Source organism: Chelonoidis abingdonii, chromosome 23 (assembly GCF_003597395.2).
Source record: "Chelonoidis abingdonii isolate Lonesome George chromosome 23, CheloAbing_2.0, whole genome shotgun sequence".
NCBI classification, from domain to species: domain Eukaryota; kingdom Metazoa; phylum Chordata; order Testudines; family Testudinidae; genus Chelonoidis; species Chelonoidis abingdonii.
The window spans coordinates 10437919-10456733 of record NC_133791.1 but is presented as its reverse complement, the minus strand read 5'-3'; the positions used below and the strand labels follow the sequence as shown (position 1 = coordinate 10456733).

Below are 18815 nucleotides of genomic sequence, written 5' to 3'. Positions count from 1 at the left end.
CAGCTGTCCAGAGGTTCCTAGAAACCAGACAGTCATTGCCTGGTCTCCCAGTTCTGCTTATTCCTTGGCTGCTTGGCCAGGTTTTTATTTCTCGGCCTGGAATCTCACAAATCTACTTTGGGTGAACTTTTATTCAGGGATTAGGCTAGTCCAAAACATTAGAGCAGTCCCTCCCTAATCAACTCAGGTTGTGATTGGCCTGATCCTGACTAGCTAGGGAAAAATGAGTTCTCTTACAGGTAGGGTGACCAGACAGCAAGTGTGGAAAAACCAGGTCAGGTAGAAATGTTAAGGAAGTTAAACCAGGTCACGCTATTGAGCCCACCCCCACAAAAAGAAGAACCCTGGCCTCTTTAATGGGACGCTGTTCAACTACACCAGGCTGCTTCCACCACCGGCTCAACATTCCAAATGCATCTGCTCCACCTGGATTGGGCAGGGGCTGGGGCACTGGAACAAGTGGTATAGCAGCACCCCAGCTTAAAGTAATAATAGCGTGACTTCCATAATATGCAGGGTTTCCAGCGTTGCTCAATGGTTTTCAGCACTCCCAACATAAAAAAAAAAAAAACAACTCATTCCAGCATCCGTGGTCTGGGAGTTTAATCATCAGCTTGGAAACAACATTTAAATTCTGCCTGGCCCAACTCACCAATTCATCCTTCTTTTGGTAGGGACTGCAGATATAGTCCTGAGGCCTGACTGCTCTGTGCCCCTGCAGATTTTGCACAAGTTGTACAACCTGAGCTGAAGCTGCGCTACCATGAAGTCCTGGTAGGCCCTGGAATGGATGAGTTAGAAAGTTGGGATAAATAAACATTAAGTTGCATTGTTATAATTAAAAGACACCCTGATTTCTGTTGAAACAAAGCTTATTTTAAGCTTGGCTCAGCTAATTAGGAATCTCTTTCAACTAACCCAACAATGCCACTCAAGTCAGAGAAGAGTCCACGCAAAGGTTTGCAGCAGTTTAAATGTGTAAGTCTTTTTAAAGACAGATTTTAAACTAGAGCTGCTTTCTTGCGCAGAAAAGGGCTTGGCCTCATCCATCCCTGGCTTATGTTGGCTGCTGACAGTCTGTGGCTTGAGTTCTCTTTAAAACACAGCCATTCCTAGAAGGAATATTGTATAGTTACTGACCCGCTTTGTACATTTATAGCATTGAGGCCCCATTCGGGAATCTCCTCATGATAGATTCTTGACATGGCAACAAGCCACAGATCCAAAGAAAGCAACTCTGGCAACTATGCAGCTGCTGCAAAACTGAAGACTTCTCATCAAATTCCCTTCCCAGCCCTGGAGAGAAAGCCCTTGTTTGGTAACTCCATATTCTAGCACACCACCACCTTCTGCCCCAGTGCCCTCAGATAAGAAGCAGGCATGTTCATACATTTAGAAAAAAGAGTAAAACCCTATCTCCATCCCACGGTTATAAAAGTCCTAAGACAACTTAATATACTAGCAGTGCTACCACAGTGAGATGCCTGCTTCTGCAGTCTGATAGCAGAGCAACAATCTAAACCTCAGAGAATTTAAAAAAAGAAAAGATTTGTTTTATTGCCATTAAGAAGGTTGCAGAGAGCCCTGTTGACTTCTAACAACGTGCACGCAGATGGCAATTTCTGCATGAAGATTGGGAAAAGCATCTCATCTGAAGAGTTTCTTTGGTGCTCAATTTAATTAGTCCCAAGACTAAGTAAGCCTCACGTGTGAAAGATCTCTGAACAACACTGAAGCTGTGAGAAAATAGTGGGAAGAATTTTTTGGATGTGAGCTGGGAAAGAATTAGAGCCAGTAGCACACTGTGTTTTTCCTACATCTGTGAAGGGGAAGATATCCCATTTCTGAAGCTTGTTTATATTACAGTAACAGCCACAAACCCTCAAAAGCAACCGGGCCTCTCACTGCATTAAGCTCATAAGCAAGAGGGCTGTCCCTGTCCCAGAGAGCCTACAATTGAGAGCAGGTAGGGATGCACCACAGCAGAATAGCCGAAATGCACGAATATACTAAGGATGGCCTATACCATTCCAGCACAAGTCAGAAAGGAAAGCAGCCTGGCCCTGGTAGGGTCCACAGCTGAAAGCGGTCCTCGGATTATTTCCAGAGAGAACATACGAAGATTCCTTCTACGCCCAGGAAAGAAGAAGCTAGAGTGTAGAGGGATGCCATCCCCTCCCATTCAAAGCTATGTCGGTGTGTCCCAGGGAAGAGATGGGACACCAAAACAAAGTGCAGCACCAGATCAATCCATACTGTTCAATTCTCGGTGGAGACAAGCTGCATTTCCTTTAATCAACCGTTTCATTGGACGGTAACCTCATCACTGTTGCCAAATTCCTGCATGCATGGCAGCTGTTCATCAGCTTTTAAGGAAGCCCAGGTTAGAATGGCAGAAACTGTACACGAGATATATTTTAAAACCCTTTAGTATGCACGGAGCTCCGAGAGAGGGTGAGAAAACTTTTCCCAGAACAATTTCACTTGCTATTGATATGTTCCAATAAGAATGAACTGGTTTTTACGTTTTACATATACTGCTTACTTGTTGCATCTCACTCTGCTTATACGATGAAGAAGCTTCTTAACCAGTTTCACTTTCAGGTTATCATGCACCAGCACCAGCAGCCCAGGGTTTGCAGTGCTAGCCCTGTAGGGGAACGCATGCTTAAGTCCAGAGACAAAGCCTCGTTTTCACTTATTTTAAAAGTTAAGTAAATATTTCTAGCAGAATCCACTTTTATAGGGCAAAAGTACCTTAATTTTGGGCTTCGCCTGCCTAGCAGGGGCCCTTCTGTAGCATGCCCCAAAAGGCAGGGACTAGAGCTGTTGCAGAGCTGCTTTCCTTGGTTGTGTCCCTTGCAGTCAATCAGTCCCCTTGCAAACAAGACTAACTTCATGAAGTAAACCTAACAGAAATCTAGGCCTGAGTTTTGCAGGGTTGTGTGTGAAGGGATTCAAAACCTCAGCCTAAGGTGGCAAAGGAGTCCAAATCAAGGGAAGTCAATTGTTAAATCATTATGTAGTCAGAGGTGAAGGGGCCACAGGGGATGGATCACTTGATGATTACCTGTTCTGTTCATTCCCTCTGGGGCACCTGACATTGGCTGCTGTCAGTAGACAGGATACTGGGCTAGATGGTCTGACCCAGTATAGTTGTTCTTATATTCCAATAGTTCAGCCTTGAGATGTGCAAGGCATTGCACAATAAAGGCTAGCAAACCTAATATCCACTCTCCCACCTTGGTCAGTGCTCTCGAGGTCTTTCTAGCCCACTCCTTGAGCTCCACACTTTGTAATTCAACTAATATTAGGGCTTGGCAGAATTTTTTTTAAAAAAAATATAATTTTGATGGATTACAATGTTTATTTTTAAGTTCTATTTTTATCAAGGAAAGTTTTCACAGTTGCAGGAAGTTATGGGGTCATACTTCTCAAGAAGCATTTTGCTTACTTTGTCTACTTGTGAGTTTTAATTATCGATGGACTTTTTTCATTCGTTTGCGTGTAAACAGTGGAACCGATGTTCACTGACAGAAATCTAATCCTGCCAAGCCTTGTCATACTGTATTTGTCTGAGCCAGACTGCAAACATTTCAGCACAGGCGCTGGACATGCTGGCCTACGCGTATAAGTTTTCCTGGTATAATGATTTTGGTTACGGGGAATTTGTTTTAAAGCAAATATTTATCCTGCTAAAAGCCCTAGGATGGATGCAGTTATAACAGTACAAAGACAACTTATAAGTATAGCTTCTTCCACCTCCTGAGCCAGAAGAAGTTATTCCAGTACAAGCACTTACACTGGTATAAAACTGCTAGAGCTGTCCGAATAGCGGATTTTTCAGTTTCCAGGCAATTCCAGAAAACAGGAGGGGGAAATTGTTTGTGTCAAAACTTAAAACATTTTTTTCAACCCAAAACAAATTGTTGTTTGGACACAACTTTATGTGTAAGCCTTTAGATGTTTCCTTTAAGTCAAAGTTCATTTCGAATCGTTGACTTGTTTAAATGAAATGTTTTTATTTTATATTTTCTGACCAAAACAATTCAGCAGAAATGGCAGTTTGTGAAATGTTTTGGCGTTACCAAATCTGCATTTTTCTCCAAAAAAGGTTTGTCAGAAAGTGTTACCCTGCTCCAACGACTTCATCTGCAGTAGCGGTTTTGTTGCCCCATAGCAAAGCTTTCTAGTGTAATCAAGGCCCTTGATTCAATGCCATTTAAAAATCAGTCTTTTATAGTAAAGGACATAGTTTAGCCCCTACGGTCCGTTAGAGTTTTTAGTTTCCTCTAATGTGACAGGTATTGGTAATACGATTGTCATACTACAGTAACCTACTGCAGCTGCCTATGGTAAGGGTGGGAGAAAAGCATGTTGAACTATTGCCACTACACAGGTTTGAACAGATGCCAGCATCCAAATCATGCCCAAGAGGTATTCAGGAAGATCAGAGGCCTCTTTAAATTGAAAAAACACTAACATCCAGCAAGTAAAATAGTTGTTACTTTACAAGAAAATATTCACAGCCTTGTACAGACACAGGCAGATTCACACAGAACCTGTAGCCAGTTTACTGATTACTTATAATCGCATCAACTTTATCTTGCTTGGGGGAAAAGTTAGTTTCATGCATGATTTTCTCTATGCATGAAAATTTGTTTTTTCAACCAGCCAGCCATGCACAGGCCATAAAACAATCAGGAATACACAGAGCAAATGAAAAATGGCTTCTCTACGTTTTTATATTGGGCTTATGAATGAGATGTGTGCTTGGGTCGACAGTCAGTACAACGCCTGGATGTTTCCAAACAAACAAGAATAATGAAATTATTCAGAAAAACAAGAGCTTTTCCTTGCAAGTTTAGGATACCACTCTCTAAATAAAACACTAAGAAACTCAACTTGTGTGCCTATAACCCACTTTCCTATATTTTCACCCAGTTTTTAAAGTAACCTGCATGGACTTCAGTATCCCTTCCACATAATTTCCAGTTAGAAATAGTTCACTTCTAATTGCTAAAATGTTTGTCTCACACCCTGGCATTTTCACATACACCTCCACGAACAAGGTAGTTGTCCATATTACTGGTGTGAAAGTTACAAGCAGCCAGGTCTCCAGATATTGGACAATGGCAGAACTGTTCCAGTCGACATACTTAAAGCTTCCTCATGTTACACAACAACAAGCATTTGATGCCACTAGATTTTATGAGGCTAACAGAGGAAGAAAACCCATTAGTTGGGGGGATCAGAGTCACTTCTAAGCTCTGGAGGGATTCTAAGTTTTAAGAAGATAGATCATACATACGAGGTTGCCTTAGATGCTATTCCTCCAGGAGTAATGTGTTTGTAAGAAGCAAGGGGTGTCAGCCAGGAGTGCCCAGCCTGAAGGCACTGCTACTGATCTATCAGAATCACAATGACGGAATGGGGAAAAGGAGGAAGAACAAACCTTAAGGATAACAACAGCTCAACCATCCTCTGAAATCTGCGCCTTCTTTTAGATGAAGGGTAATGCGGAGTGTTCCAAGCTTTCTAATTAGAGGAGTAACAGTAACTCAGATGTTGAGTTTTGCAGTCTAGTTTAGGACTTCCGATTTTTCTTCCACTGGCCAATGGCTGGGGATTTAAAGTTCTGCTTTCCTCCCTTAAGATGAGTGTTGAACATCAGGAAGTGCAGGTCCAACAGAGCTGGTTAGATCCATGCAGACACCAAGCAAGTTTGCTGACACTTGAAAGCCACACTCACACCAGCTGACATTCTTCTCCCATCTCCCTTTCTAGTACAGCTATCAAGGGCTGACAGTGCAGTGGTTCTTCAACAGAGGTTGAAACTCAGTGCACTTGTGACCCAAGCAACATATAAGCCAGGATACCAGGAATTAAAAGCTACGTCAGGATTTATATGTTCTGTTTGTCGGTGTGTTTGCTTGAGGCATCAATCCCAGCTTCCTTTCAAAGGAAGTTTATTGTTAAGGCTTGCACTGAGTCAGATGGTTTCAAGTATTAAAAGAAACACATGTTTCAGTCTTCAAGACAGCTATTTTGCAGCTTAATAATGAGGCTGCCGCAGAAACTCACCAAGCTATGCTAATGACTCATGATCCACAGGGAAGGGGAGGGCTAGAAGGCAGGTGACATCCAAGAAAGCCTCTACCTCAAATGTCATTGCTTATCTCAATATTAGGAACGCATCCAAAAAAATTCCTTCCCACTCCTGACTTGCAATGAGCCAGCTTCCAGAAATGAGGGTGGAAAGGCTTCCGACACGCACCAGCAGTTCCAGGCAACATGCTGTAGCCACAGTGCCCAGCTGCTGCATTTTCAGAGTGTCAGGATTGATTCATTCCCTCCGCCCCCAGTCAAAATGAGTCCCCACATCATGAGAAATCTCCCACCAAAACCAAGCAATGTTGCTTCCTGCATAAGCCAGAAGGCAGCGCCATGCAAATCAGCACCATATGAACGTCAGTCCTCACAACAGCCCGGCTCAGCAGATTTCTCCTTCTGTAAAGACAGGGCTGACACATTGAGGGACCTGCTCAAGGCCACACAGCAAATCAGTGGTACAGCTGAGATTAGCCTACAATTCCTCCTGGCTCCCAGCCCTGTCCTCAATCCACTCAACTATGCTCCTTGGGGCAGGCTACTGCTGCCAGAATGCTACAAGCACCAGGTGGCCCAGAGAACCCTGGACCTAAAGCCCCATCTCAGGCACAGCAACATGCTGCGAATGTGATGATCACTGGAGAATGAGTGAGCATCCTTCTCGTCTGCCATTTTAGCAGCATCCCTGGCCTCACTCCACATACAGCCGTTCTCCCACCAACAAAACTCCTCTTATGAGCACGTGCTCCCCTTCCAAATCAACACCACAAAAGAAGCCAGTCTGCAGGCAACCTGATGGCGCAGGGGACGGATGGGGAGTTGTTCAGCATTTCACCTAAGTCATTGCTTTATACACAGATCGTTAGGGACAGAGTTGTTACTGTACTGTTACTATTCAGTGAGTTGGAGGGCAGGGGCCTCAGCCCAGCATACACCTCTAACACCAATCGGGCTTGTTCAAGAGAAGTCAAGGACATCAAAGTAGCCTTTGACCCCTAGAAATGATCCTTCCAGGTCAGAACTGAGGAAGCTCACGTTGCTGCAGATTGAATAATGCAGAAAATTGCATCATCAATCGAGCCCCTTTCAGCAGCATTAAAAACATAGATTTAACCCCCCTAATTTTCCACTTACTAGAACCCCTCCTAGCCCAGATCATACATCTCTGAAACAGCACTGTGAGCTGAACTCGCGTCTCTTCACTACTAGGGCACTCCTAAAGAGTTCAGGCTGGTGCCAGCCTCAACAACCCTCATTTGTTAACTGCAGTAGGATTTTCCTTGAGACTGCACCAGAGATGCATTAAAATTTTAGTTTCAAAGACTGCAAAATTGCTACGACTAGAGTGGGAGAAGCTAATTAGAGTGTCACTACTATGGAGACTGCCACCATGTAAACCTGTCACAATACAGAATAACTGCAACAGGCGTTTCATCAGAGACAGGAAAGCCTTAAGTTTAAACGGAGGTTAAGCCTGTGCACTGGTCAGACCAAAAACGATCACGTCTAGAAGTGCCACCAACTCCCTGTATCTCTCTTCAGGCAAGTCTCCGTTTCCCTCTATTCCAGTCAACTAAGCCGGACAACTAGGTGCAACTTGGGATCATCTTGATAGCGAACTTCTAAACTCCTTTGTATGCTAGACAGACAAATTCTTTGCTCTGCACAGCCCTACATTGGCCAGGAACGGTATCCGAGACATACAACATTGGAGCCATCAGTCATCCGCTGGAGTGTAGTTGGCAGGAGGAATTCGCTCTTAGATCTGGTCTACACTGAAGTTAAGTAGACAGAGCTACATCAGTCCAGGGGTAAAACACATCCCCCTGCCCTACAAGTGCCAGAGCTATCCAGACCTAAACCCCAGGGCCCAGAATGCTTCTGTCAACTTAGCTGCCTTCACTCAGGGAGGAGATGTTCCTGCCTGGAAAATCCCCTTCCATTGGCGCAGGCTGTGTCTACATTACTGCGTCTTGGTAGTGTAGACATACCTGGAATTACCTTGCATCACCTCTGCCAGTAAAATTATATAAGTGCATAATTGCATGTTAGCAAAGCAATATTATAAACGATTTCGGCACACGTGTACTATGCAGTGTAAACATACTAGATAAGACCGTGGGAAAACTTCCATCCTACTCAGCATGGATAATTAGTTTACTGGACCAAGCTACTTCTAAACACAGAAATGGAAGCCAGGACCTCCTGGCATTCTAATCCTGGCTGTGCCAACAGCCCCCGCAATACTCCAGGCACCTCAGTTAAGTCTGGAAACACACAAGTTTAACATCTGATGGATAGTTGCCTACCTCACAGGATTGTGTGAAGCGGTTTGCACAGAATCAGGATGGATACAAATCAATGATTTAAAAACAAAAAAAACCTATTTTTTTAATTTAAATTAGATTTTTTGATAAGTTTTTTCCTCAAAAGCATTTTATCTCAAGATAGTTTTAATTAAGATACATTATAGTTCAAATGGAATAGGGATTATAAATTCTATAGTACAAGACAATATATTCATGTAATGTTTATAAAAAGGTTGGTCAATGAGTTCCAATAGTTCGTGGATTAGGAACCCAATCTTATGGGCTTCTGTACAGATGATTTAGGTTAATCTTTCTATCTACCCAATGGGACTCAGTGCTCAGTCTAGAAGATACCATCAGAGATGCTTAGTTTTGCAGTTCTCAAACTGTGGATTTGTGTCTCCAATGATAACATGCTTGTTAACAGCAAAAATGTTGTTAAATAAACAAATATACAGAGGTGAGAAATAACAGACCTCAACCCTATTGTCCCTCTGCAAATGTGTGTACACGAAGTCAATCCCCTACCTCTTTCTAAAAGTGCAAAGTTTAAAAAAGGTTCAATGAATAGAAGATTGTTGGGGTGGAATAGATCTGGACAAGGAGAAGAAGTCTGGAGATAAATGTGAGAAGGGAGGGATAAGCAGTAGAAACAAAAGTGAAACTGTTTGAGCAGCATATTCCAGAAGGCTTGAGGTCATTCTGAGTGTAGCCTTGGTTGATTTGATATCTACCATACCATTCTCTCACTAGAAGGGAAAACTTGTGGCCTGCTGCCATTATAGAAGAGACCCAGTTGGGGAATATTTTAATGAAGTTCCTCTACCTGTGAAGAATATGTATGAAGGTTATAACAACCAAACAAGAATGCACTTTTATGTAGAAATCCATGACTAAATCGAGTCTTCCTGACTAGTGATTTAAATCAATTTGATTTCAAATCAGATCCACCCTGTACAGAATGCACGCACACGCAAGCTAACTATTTAACACTGCTGCTGCAGCTGTCAGACAAGGATCAAAATCATTTACAAACACTTTGTCACAACCCATCCTGTGAAGCAGATGCATCAACCCCTTTTTACAAACAGGGAAACAGAGGCAGAGATTAAGGGACATTCTCACGGTCACACACCGCGGCAGAAACATTCCCAGGAAAAGGAATCAGACATCCTGGTTCCTAGTCACACGCGCATAACACTGAAAAAATTAAGTAATTCCTTGGGTAGGTTTCCTCCTTTACATACCAGATGCAAAGCCACGTGTAGTGCAAAGCTGCATTCTTTGGATGCTAGTCATCATTTCAGACACCCTAGAGCTCTCCTCTCCTGCCTCTGCAGTTAGGCTATGAAAGAACAGAGCCACCTCAGTTACTGAGGGAAGGCACCACTTCCAGAACCCCTGGTCAGCACAGCAAGAGGCCTGCAGGCAAGGGGAGAGTTCAGACAAACATGCCATGTCACAGTTCAGGGCAACTGCACCTGTATTTCCCTCTCTATGGCCCAGCAAAGGAACCTGCTCTAGGTGAGGGCTGGGGAGCCAGGCACCTTTCTTGTCTCCGCTCCCACTCTCGACTAGCCTATTTCCAGGCTGCACAGTTCCCTGCCTACATTGCGAATCCCCAGCATTTCTGACTGTGCAGCAAGCCTGCTTGGCTTTCCTCCCTCGGAGGCTATAAACAGCATAACTGTCCACAGTTACCACACAGCCCTTTCTAAGTGTTATTCTTCATGTACCAGCATTAGACAAGACATATTAACAATAAAAACCTACCTGCAAGCTAATAGCTTACCAGAGATCACCCCTGACTCCAGCAGGGGCTCTGGGAGGTGAATCGTTCTTCAAAACACCAAACACTTCTGAGGTCATAAGCACAGAACCGCCTTGGCTCAGAACAAGAGTCACTCTTATCCAGTCTGAGCCTTTGATCTTGTCCACACATAAGGGGTGGTCAGCAGCCAATGGGTTTCTCCTCAGGGAGCAGGTTCCAGAGATAAAAAGTTACCTTCCCTGCCTCCCAAGTACTTCAAGCAAAGTGGGATACCTAGGATCTGTCTAGCCCATTGTTTCCCTGAGTCCTTTTAAGCTCATAACACTTCCCAAGGGTTTACACTGGCACATCTCCTAGAGAAGTTGCCCACAATCCTACAACAATACAAACATTTGCATTTTCAATACGAGTTCCTAAGACACTTAAACTTAATTCAATAAGGTTTGTTCATGATATTGCAAGGTGCGTCTCACAGGCGGAAGGTTGGTCAGACCAGGTTGAAATCTGCTTGGTTGAAAGGCTGACCTGATAAACTATTTGAGCTGGTTATATGGCTATACACTTAACCTCCATCTATTTGAGACTGTTGGACAAGCCAGAACTAGGGAAGGTAGGTTTAAAGCTAACCGGACTCAAGCAAAATGATGAAGTGTGTTTAGAAGAGCAAATTGCTGCCATATGCTTAAAGCTGAGGAGGAGTCAAGCAGCATTATTGTGACTAAGCAAGAGCTAGACGCTGGGAAAGAATGTGCATGTCATGAGTCAGTACAGCACTCTGAACAGCATCTCCCTCTTTTGCAGGAGTGGGGGTGTCAGAGACAGGAAGAGTGGCCTTGCACTTAAGGTAGGAGACAGGGACTGGGCCTGGAGAGATCTGGGCTGAATTCCCAGCTCTGCCACAAACTTCCTGTGTTAAGTCAGGCAAGTCACTTATTAAGACTTAGTTTCCCATCCGTAAAACAACTTCCCAACCACTCATATTTCTGAGGCAAGGCGGGGCCATGCAGATAGTCCCCTGACTATGGTACTCTCCCTCCCACATAGAATGGCTACACAAAATTTCTACCTATTAGTAACAACAGCTTATTTTTAATAACTTGCTCTAAACAGGACAGAGCTGGTTTGCAACCCTTTTTAGCACTCTTCACCCCCTCACAACCATGTCCAAGGTTCAGCAGAGAGCAAACAATTGCTTGTCCAACATGCACCAGAGTCCTCACGAACGGGATAATATACAGACCCACTGCATTTTGGTGGAGTTCCTTAGGCTGGCAGCTAGCTTGCTCCTGCTGAATGGACCTCCCACTGAAACATAGGCCTTGTCCTCGGTTTAACAGGCAAGTCCCTGTGTGTACACACACTTCAGTTTAGGGGTGGCTTATTTCAGCTTAAATAGATTCCTAACTGATTTAACCGAAGCCAAACTAAATGTGTCCACACAAGGATTTCCAAAAGATTTAAGTGAAACCAGAGAAGCATTCTTGTTAAAACAAAGTTTCAGTGATAAGATTGAGCAATATATAGAGAGAAGGGATCACATCTATCACCGCTTTTACTTCAGAGGTAAATGGCTCCCTGACCCTGGCAGCCTCCCACCAACCAGGCTATTTATAGCCGATGAGTGCTAAGTGAGCTGCTGAAGGCAGCAGTGTCCATTAAGCAGAGAGGACATCGATACCAGCATTGGCTGTTGCTGCTGAACCCGATAAAGGTTAAAAAATCCCAGAAGAATAGAGAACTGTCAGAGAATCACAGAAACACAAGCACCACCCAGGCCCTGGCTTACACACACACACACACACACACGCGCGCGATCAGACCAACAAAGACACATGAAATTCAACCATCTCTCTCCATTCAGTTTCAGATTCCAGAGAGCTATTGTTGCAAAATGCTATTATCCCTATTCAGTTATCAGCCAGCACCCACAAGGACGTTCCTTCCCCAGCACAGTTTGCTTGGGCTTTGCTTCTAACAAAGGCATCAAGCTATAAATTTTTCAGTGGCTCTAGCCCTGTGCCCCCCCACAGACTACTACTTCAAATGAAGATCTAGGCAAAACAAACCAAAAGGATGCAAGAAGCTCTTTGTGGGGGGAAGTGGGAATAATCGATCCATCAGGATAACTTGAAACTGGTAAATGAGTATGGCTCTTTCCATTAGCCTATAAATAAATGATTGCTAAGTAATCAAGCAGCTGTAACCTTGTCTGAAAGCCACACGTGACCAGCTCTGCTGGAAACAACTTCCTAAATCTTTAAGATCTTCGTAGAAGGAGAAGGGACTTATTCGCACTACTTTGTTGCCTGGTGGCTAGAAAGAGAAATGGTCAGTTTTTATCTTAGTATCCAGAGAACACAAGGACTGTTTATCAAAATGAAGTAAGGAAGTGGGTTCCAGGAGCCCTGTGTCAATCAGAATTATCCACGGTTTTGTCGACTCTTGTACTGCTTTAACTATATCAGTACAGTTCAAGCAGTACCCCAGCGTGGGCACAGTTAAAGTAACATAAAGGTGATTTATTCCAGTTAAGTTTACTCCCCCTTCTTGTGCCAGAATAAGTTATACCAATACAAGGCAGTTTTATACCAATATAGCTGTGCCCATGCTAGGAGTTGTACAGGTACAACTATTTTGGTCAAATGAAGGTCACACCACTAACCAAAATAGTTATGCTGGGAAAACTGAGTTTAGATCAGATCTTCACTTCTACCCATCCGCTCCCAGTAGAAGAGAAGCCCTCTGTCCTAAAGGATGCTTTAAACATAGGAGAATCTTCTTTCCTTCTCATCATGCCCCTCACATCTGGGAAAACCCTCTGGGTAGTTTCAGCACTTCAGAACCCACGCGTCAAGGAGGCTACAAGCCCCCCAAGTTAACACAATCCTACCTCTGCATCCAGATCTTTTGGAAGGCAGTTATCAAAATTCCCATTTTTATTACCATCACACACACGGGACAACTGCATAACATCTCCCAACCCCCACTTTCAGCTCCACCGCCACAGTTATTTAAGAAGATGTACCAAGGACAGCACCTATTGTCTTGAGGCTCCAGTGCCTCTTTCACATGGGCAAGGAACCTGGAAGCCCATCTGATCCTCATTCAGCTGAGAAAATTGTTTGTACTGTGACCACATGGTACAAAGCAGCCTCCTTCCAGCCAAGAAATGAGAGTTCACAATGTGGTTATATAGGGACAACGCAAGACACACCAATCTGGCAGGGGGAGGAGAGGAAGATCCTCCCAGGCCTATGCACTTAACCCAGTAGTGAGGAGATGCAAAGCTCACCAGGGCCTTATAATTAGCTCTGAGCTCTTCCCCCTCTTCATTTGGATTTGAAGAACGGCACCCGAGTATATAGCACAGTAACAGATAGGGCCATGTCAGAGGAATGTGACATGTGACCCAAAACCTAGATTAGGCATATAATAGCCAAATCCAGATGTTCCAGTTTCCTTCTTTGTATTTCACATAGTGTGAAAGCTTCCCAGCGTTTAATTCCCCTAAACTTGCCTTACTGCACATGCTACCTGCTGGATGGTCTTCTGATCTGATACCACGTAGCTATGCAGGACTTGCTGCTTTACCCTACCTTGGCTTTAAAAGCCACTAAGATTGGACTCTGAAAGAAGGGAGGGAGGCACTGGAGCAAGTTCTAACAGTGACTCAAGTTTCGCTTTCAGCCTTACAAGCATAGATTTGCTTGAGCATAGAAAAGAAACGTGCCAGGCTACATTCATGCATCTCTCCCCTGTAGGGTGACCGGATGTCCTGATTTTATAGGGATAGTCCTGATATTTGCAGCTGTCTTATATAGGCACCTATTACCCCCACCCCCGTCCCAATTTTTCATACTTGCTGCCTGGTTGCCCTACTCCCCGGTCACTGAAATGTGTTGGTTAACTTATGAGGAGAAGGGGGGGCTATTAAAATGGCCATTCATTTACACTAGTGTAAGATGTGCTCTAGAGGGCAAAGTGAGTTAGTCCCTACAAAAATAGAGATTAAGTTCCAAACAGAGGAGCAGCATGAAGAGGCTTAGCTGAAAACAAGCCACGAAACCTGAGGTTGTCTTCACTGCAAAAAAGCAAAAAAGAGTTTTCACATCAAGGTAGCTTGATGGAAGGCAGGGGGAGGGAGATTAAGTAGGGTTGACCTCAACTTGCCATAATCGAGGTAACAACTTGTGCCTTGTGTCCATTTGGGATTTTACATTGTTTGCTACCCTGATGCAAAATAAAAAAGCCACACTCACCCTTTCTGCAGTGAAAGCATAGCCTAAGAGGAAGGTATCAGCAGGAGGAAGTTGAAGCAGAGATTGTGCTAGGCCCTGAAAGTGAAGGACAGGAGCTCAAATCTGATGTGGTAAGGGGCCGGAAGCCAGTGCGGCAGATTGTTCAGTATTTTGAGCCTGGAACATCTGTACTGAGTCTGGCCGTGCGCCCACCCTGACTTTCTTACAAAGGGTTTTTGCTTTTAGCGATGGTATTTAGTGCCCATCTTGGTGTGGTTTGTACAATTATTTGTAAACTGAGAAAGTCAATAATGCCTAACTTGCACATTTCAAAGTGAGCCCAAGGTTCCTGGCTACTAGGAACCATCCCCTAATTGCACACTGGAACTAGGTGTTCTGCTGTTTTGATACTTAAAAAAATAGAAGTTTGTGGTCTTAAATATCCCATTACTGAAGTTCTCATCCAGCCTCAGCAGTGTTTTTTTTTTTCCCAACCCCAAGTGTTAAGACTTCCTGTTCTGTTTTTAACAGTTTTCTATTACATTTAATTCAATGACACACCATAATTTGTCCCTAAGAGACATCCTTCTATACACAAAAGTCTCCTTCAGTCACACAGCTGCCAAGATCTCCAGCAAGCCACTCAGCTCAGATAGGCGGGTCTCACCAATACAAAAAACTTATTAGCTACTTACTTTGGAAGACTATTCCCATATTCTCCCCGCCTCCCCTCCTCCCCAGTTAAAGACATGGTTTGACAGAGTAATGCTTCCTGTGGCATTAGTGGAACGGGCCAGTAGGCTTTAAGATAATTACAATCACTGGACAAAAGCTTGCCCTGGGTTGGTTTCCACTCCTGTTCTAAGGCTCTCAAACTGTCTCCAGACTTCGGACTGCATCTCAATAAAAATATAGTCTCTTGGACAGACCCAAGCAATAGTATGTGTCACTCCCCCGTTTGCCCATGTGCAGTAGCGTAACATCTTTGTGGTAACTCAGCAATTGCTGACATGGAAGAGCAACCTTAGGGAAGTAGTTTGCTGTCTAACACAATGTAGTAGCTGGAAGTGAGTCAGCAGCACGTTGACATGAGCCAACTCTGAAGACCAGCAGCAAGAACTCCGCAGACCACAGTTTGGAAGCCTCCGTTCTCAGACACTTATTCACTTTTTATATCCCATGAGCATTACCCTTGATTGAACAATCTCTTCAGGAGCTCATCATACAGCTGGTGTTTAATTAGTGCCCTGGCCCAGCACCCTACAGGAGCCATTAGTGAGAGAGATTAAATAACTCTCCCATTATTAATCTGCTCACGTGAAGAGCAGGGCTGCCCACTGGACAGATCTCCATCTTAGGTGATGTCTAGGTCAGGGAAATTTGCACCAAATCATTGCAAACTTCTCCTGTAGTTATTACACTGCTGTGACTTACCTCTTTGAACACCAGGTGTAAACTGCACAGTGCAGCATCTACATGAGGGCTTTGCACTGGCGTAGCTGTACTAAAAGAGCCTCACTGATGCACGCCCATTGGCACTGATCTCCCTCATCTAACCAAGCCCTCGAGGAATGGGAGCAACTTGCTCATCTCCTCCCCACCGCTGTCCCATTCTCTCAGGTGTGAGTAGTTGAGCCCTGCTTCAAAGGGAGAGACAAACAGGCTGGGTTAGAGTTCCAAGTCAGAACCTGCTTCCATCCTTACTAACTTCCAGCTGCTTGTGGAGTAAGTGCTGCTGGTGCAGGATGAGCGCAGGTAAGTACTGAGTACTCCAACCCCTCACCATATCAGCCAGCCAACCACATGAACCTAGACAGATACGCAATACCTTCCCCTCCCTGCCACCACACACAGAGGAAGAAGCTGTTGCTACCCTCTTTGTTGCAAATGTAGCCACCACGAATGAACAGCATCACATCAGCTGAAGAATCAGCTGCATCTTCAGCTACATTTACAAGATAAGCAAGACCTCCAGAGCAAGCAGCCCACATCTTTGCATGGGGCAGGAGACAATGGGGACCCTGTCCTTAGCAGTCATGCTTCATTTCACTTTTAAAAACCCATGGAAAAGTGTGACAAGAAGTACAATACGCTGCAGTGTTAGACCAGAGACCAGATAAAAGAAACGGAGAGAAAACTGTGAGTCTTGAAAGTTAAAAAGACTGTCAGTCATAATTACATCAAGTTGAATGCATGATTTACGGGATCTTTTCCTGAACACTTCTGGGGGAAATGTTGAACAATTCTACTCCCCTCTTCCCTCCCCCATGAACTATGAATCAAACACGAATATAATACAAATAAAGGTACCCTCAGGATCCCCTATAAATACCACTGAACTATGAAAATAAAATAAATAAAAACTTACTGGATTAAATGCAAGACTCCTTGAACTTGAAAATTACTCAGTTTATGCAGTGTTAGCTCCACAGCATGCAGCAGCTTACGTACAAATCCATCAGGCTAGGAATTCGGGCTAGGAATTCCAGTGTACTAACAGGCTCCACTACAAATCGAATGCCTTCATCAAGTCATAACCAGCCCATTTTAAAGTGCATCATTTATAGCTTAAGGGGGGGAGGGACTGAATATTAAATCAACTCCTTTTGTGTCCAGGATCCATGTGAAGCCACCTGACTCCACAGGAGGACAATATACCATTACAGCAAATTAGTTCCTGGAAAACCAGACCACAGCGTAGACACATCCAACATATGGGATCCAAAACACACACAAACTCCCAATCACATTATAATGCACTTCAGTGATCTCTGAAGAAACAGAGACAATGCACTAAGCTGCACCAGCACAATCCCCCTCCAGGGGAATACTCTGCTGTGAAACAGTTATCATTCCTATTGCCTCTGCAATACAAAAAAAGATGAATGGGCAGAAGGAGGGAGGAATAAATTACACCTTAATATATCAATCATCTTAGTTCTTGATAAAGCCAGAACAGCCAAGACACAACCAGACAGACTGACGGAGCAGTTTGGTGGATTTAGCATTTAAATGTCATCCTATCCAGGGGGAAAAGAGTCTTGCACGTATCAACATTTAAGTCCCTCTTGAAGGTGCCATTTACTTTTTGTAAGTAGTGGAATGGCTCCATCTTATTCTCAATGCATTTCATATCAACTGGCTCTGCTCACAGGGCTGTCCCTTCCCCACCCCTACCATTGTCATCCACGGTCTCATTCTACAGTCCCATGTACTCAGATCCCCAGTTGTACTGAATGGGAATTCTGCACATGGACTGCTCAGAGGATCAGGCCTTCAACTTGCAAGGTATAAATTAGAGAGACTAGGTGGGTGAGGCAATCTCCTTCTGTTGGTTAAAGAGACAAGCTTTCTAGCTCTAAAGAGCTCTTCTTCAGGCTGCTCTTTCCACAACAGAAGTGAATCCAACAAAAGGTTCTCTCTCTCTCATTTGTTTCTTTCATAGCCTGGGACCAACGTGGTTACAGCAATGCTGCAAATCTATAAATTACAGCAGTATTTCTTACAGAGCCTGCAGGTCACATTCTGAATGGATGAGGCAAAACAAAAAAGGTAAAAATACATGTATTTTTTTTAAAATCAACCCTTGCCCTCTCCTATCTGTCTCTGTCCTGTATCGCTGACAGGAGTAAAAAGCTCCATTCCCCCTCAGGAAGGTTGATTGTTGCCATTTTTACAATCACTTAGGGCTTGTCTATACTTGTAAGTAGCGTTTCAAGTGTAGACGACTACACCAGAAACAGTAGTGGGAAACCTCTCCCACAATTCTCCCATGTATCCAGCCCTGTCTACAGAGGGGCTTAGGTCAGTATAATTATGTCTCTCAGGGGTGTGGATTTTTCACACCCCCGAGACACAAGCTGTGCCAATGCAAGTTCCCAGTGTAGACCAGCCTTAAGTCTGACCCAAAAGGATGCTTTAGGCAGGACAAAAGATAGATTACAATGAACACCAGGTTTAGGTGCAGCTCATGACAAGTCAGGTTGTTCATTAGCCATTGGCTCAGTCAGGAAGCCACAAATGCCAAACGAACTAGGAAACCCCCGACGAAGAGCTCTGTGAAAGCTCAAACGCTTGTCTCTTTCACCCACAGAAGTTGGCCCAATATTACCTCACCTACCTCGTATCTCAAATTAACTGCATTTCATCTTCACTTGTCAAGAGTATTTTGCCATGGAAATGACAGACACCAGCTATTTAAAACTAAGCTGAAGTCATCTTATACTGCCAAGATGACCATGTTGTAAAAATAACCATGTTCATTAGACTTGCAGGGTGTGCTCCCAAGACCATTCAGAACAGCACTGTAAGGCACACACTTTACAAACAAACCTATCTCCTTAGTTAGTTTAACTCTCTGAATCGACCGTATCGGTGTTTGCCTTT

The 18815-nt window shown here is 44.0% G+C and overlaps 1 protein-coding gene across 3 annotated transcripts in view; it reads right to left on the bottom strand.

Moving 5' to 3' along the window:
• Positions 1–18815, bottom strand: part of SPSB1 (splA/ryanodine receptor domain and SOCS box containing 1) — a 96790-nt gene that overhangs the window by 50176 nt on the left and 27799 nt on the right. Inside the window, exon 1 of one of the 3 annotated variants that reach the window (XM_032775490.2) lies at positions 5456–5827. The exons of the other annotated variants lie outside the window; for them this stretch is intronic. The gene's annotated coding sequence lies outside the window, so the exon portion shown is untranslated. Of the gene's footprint in view, positions 1–5455; positions 5828–18815 lie in introns of those variants that run through there. 3 annotated transcript variants of the gene reach the window in all.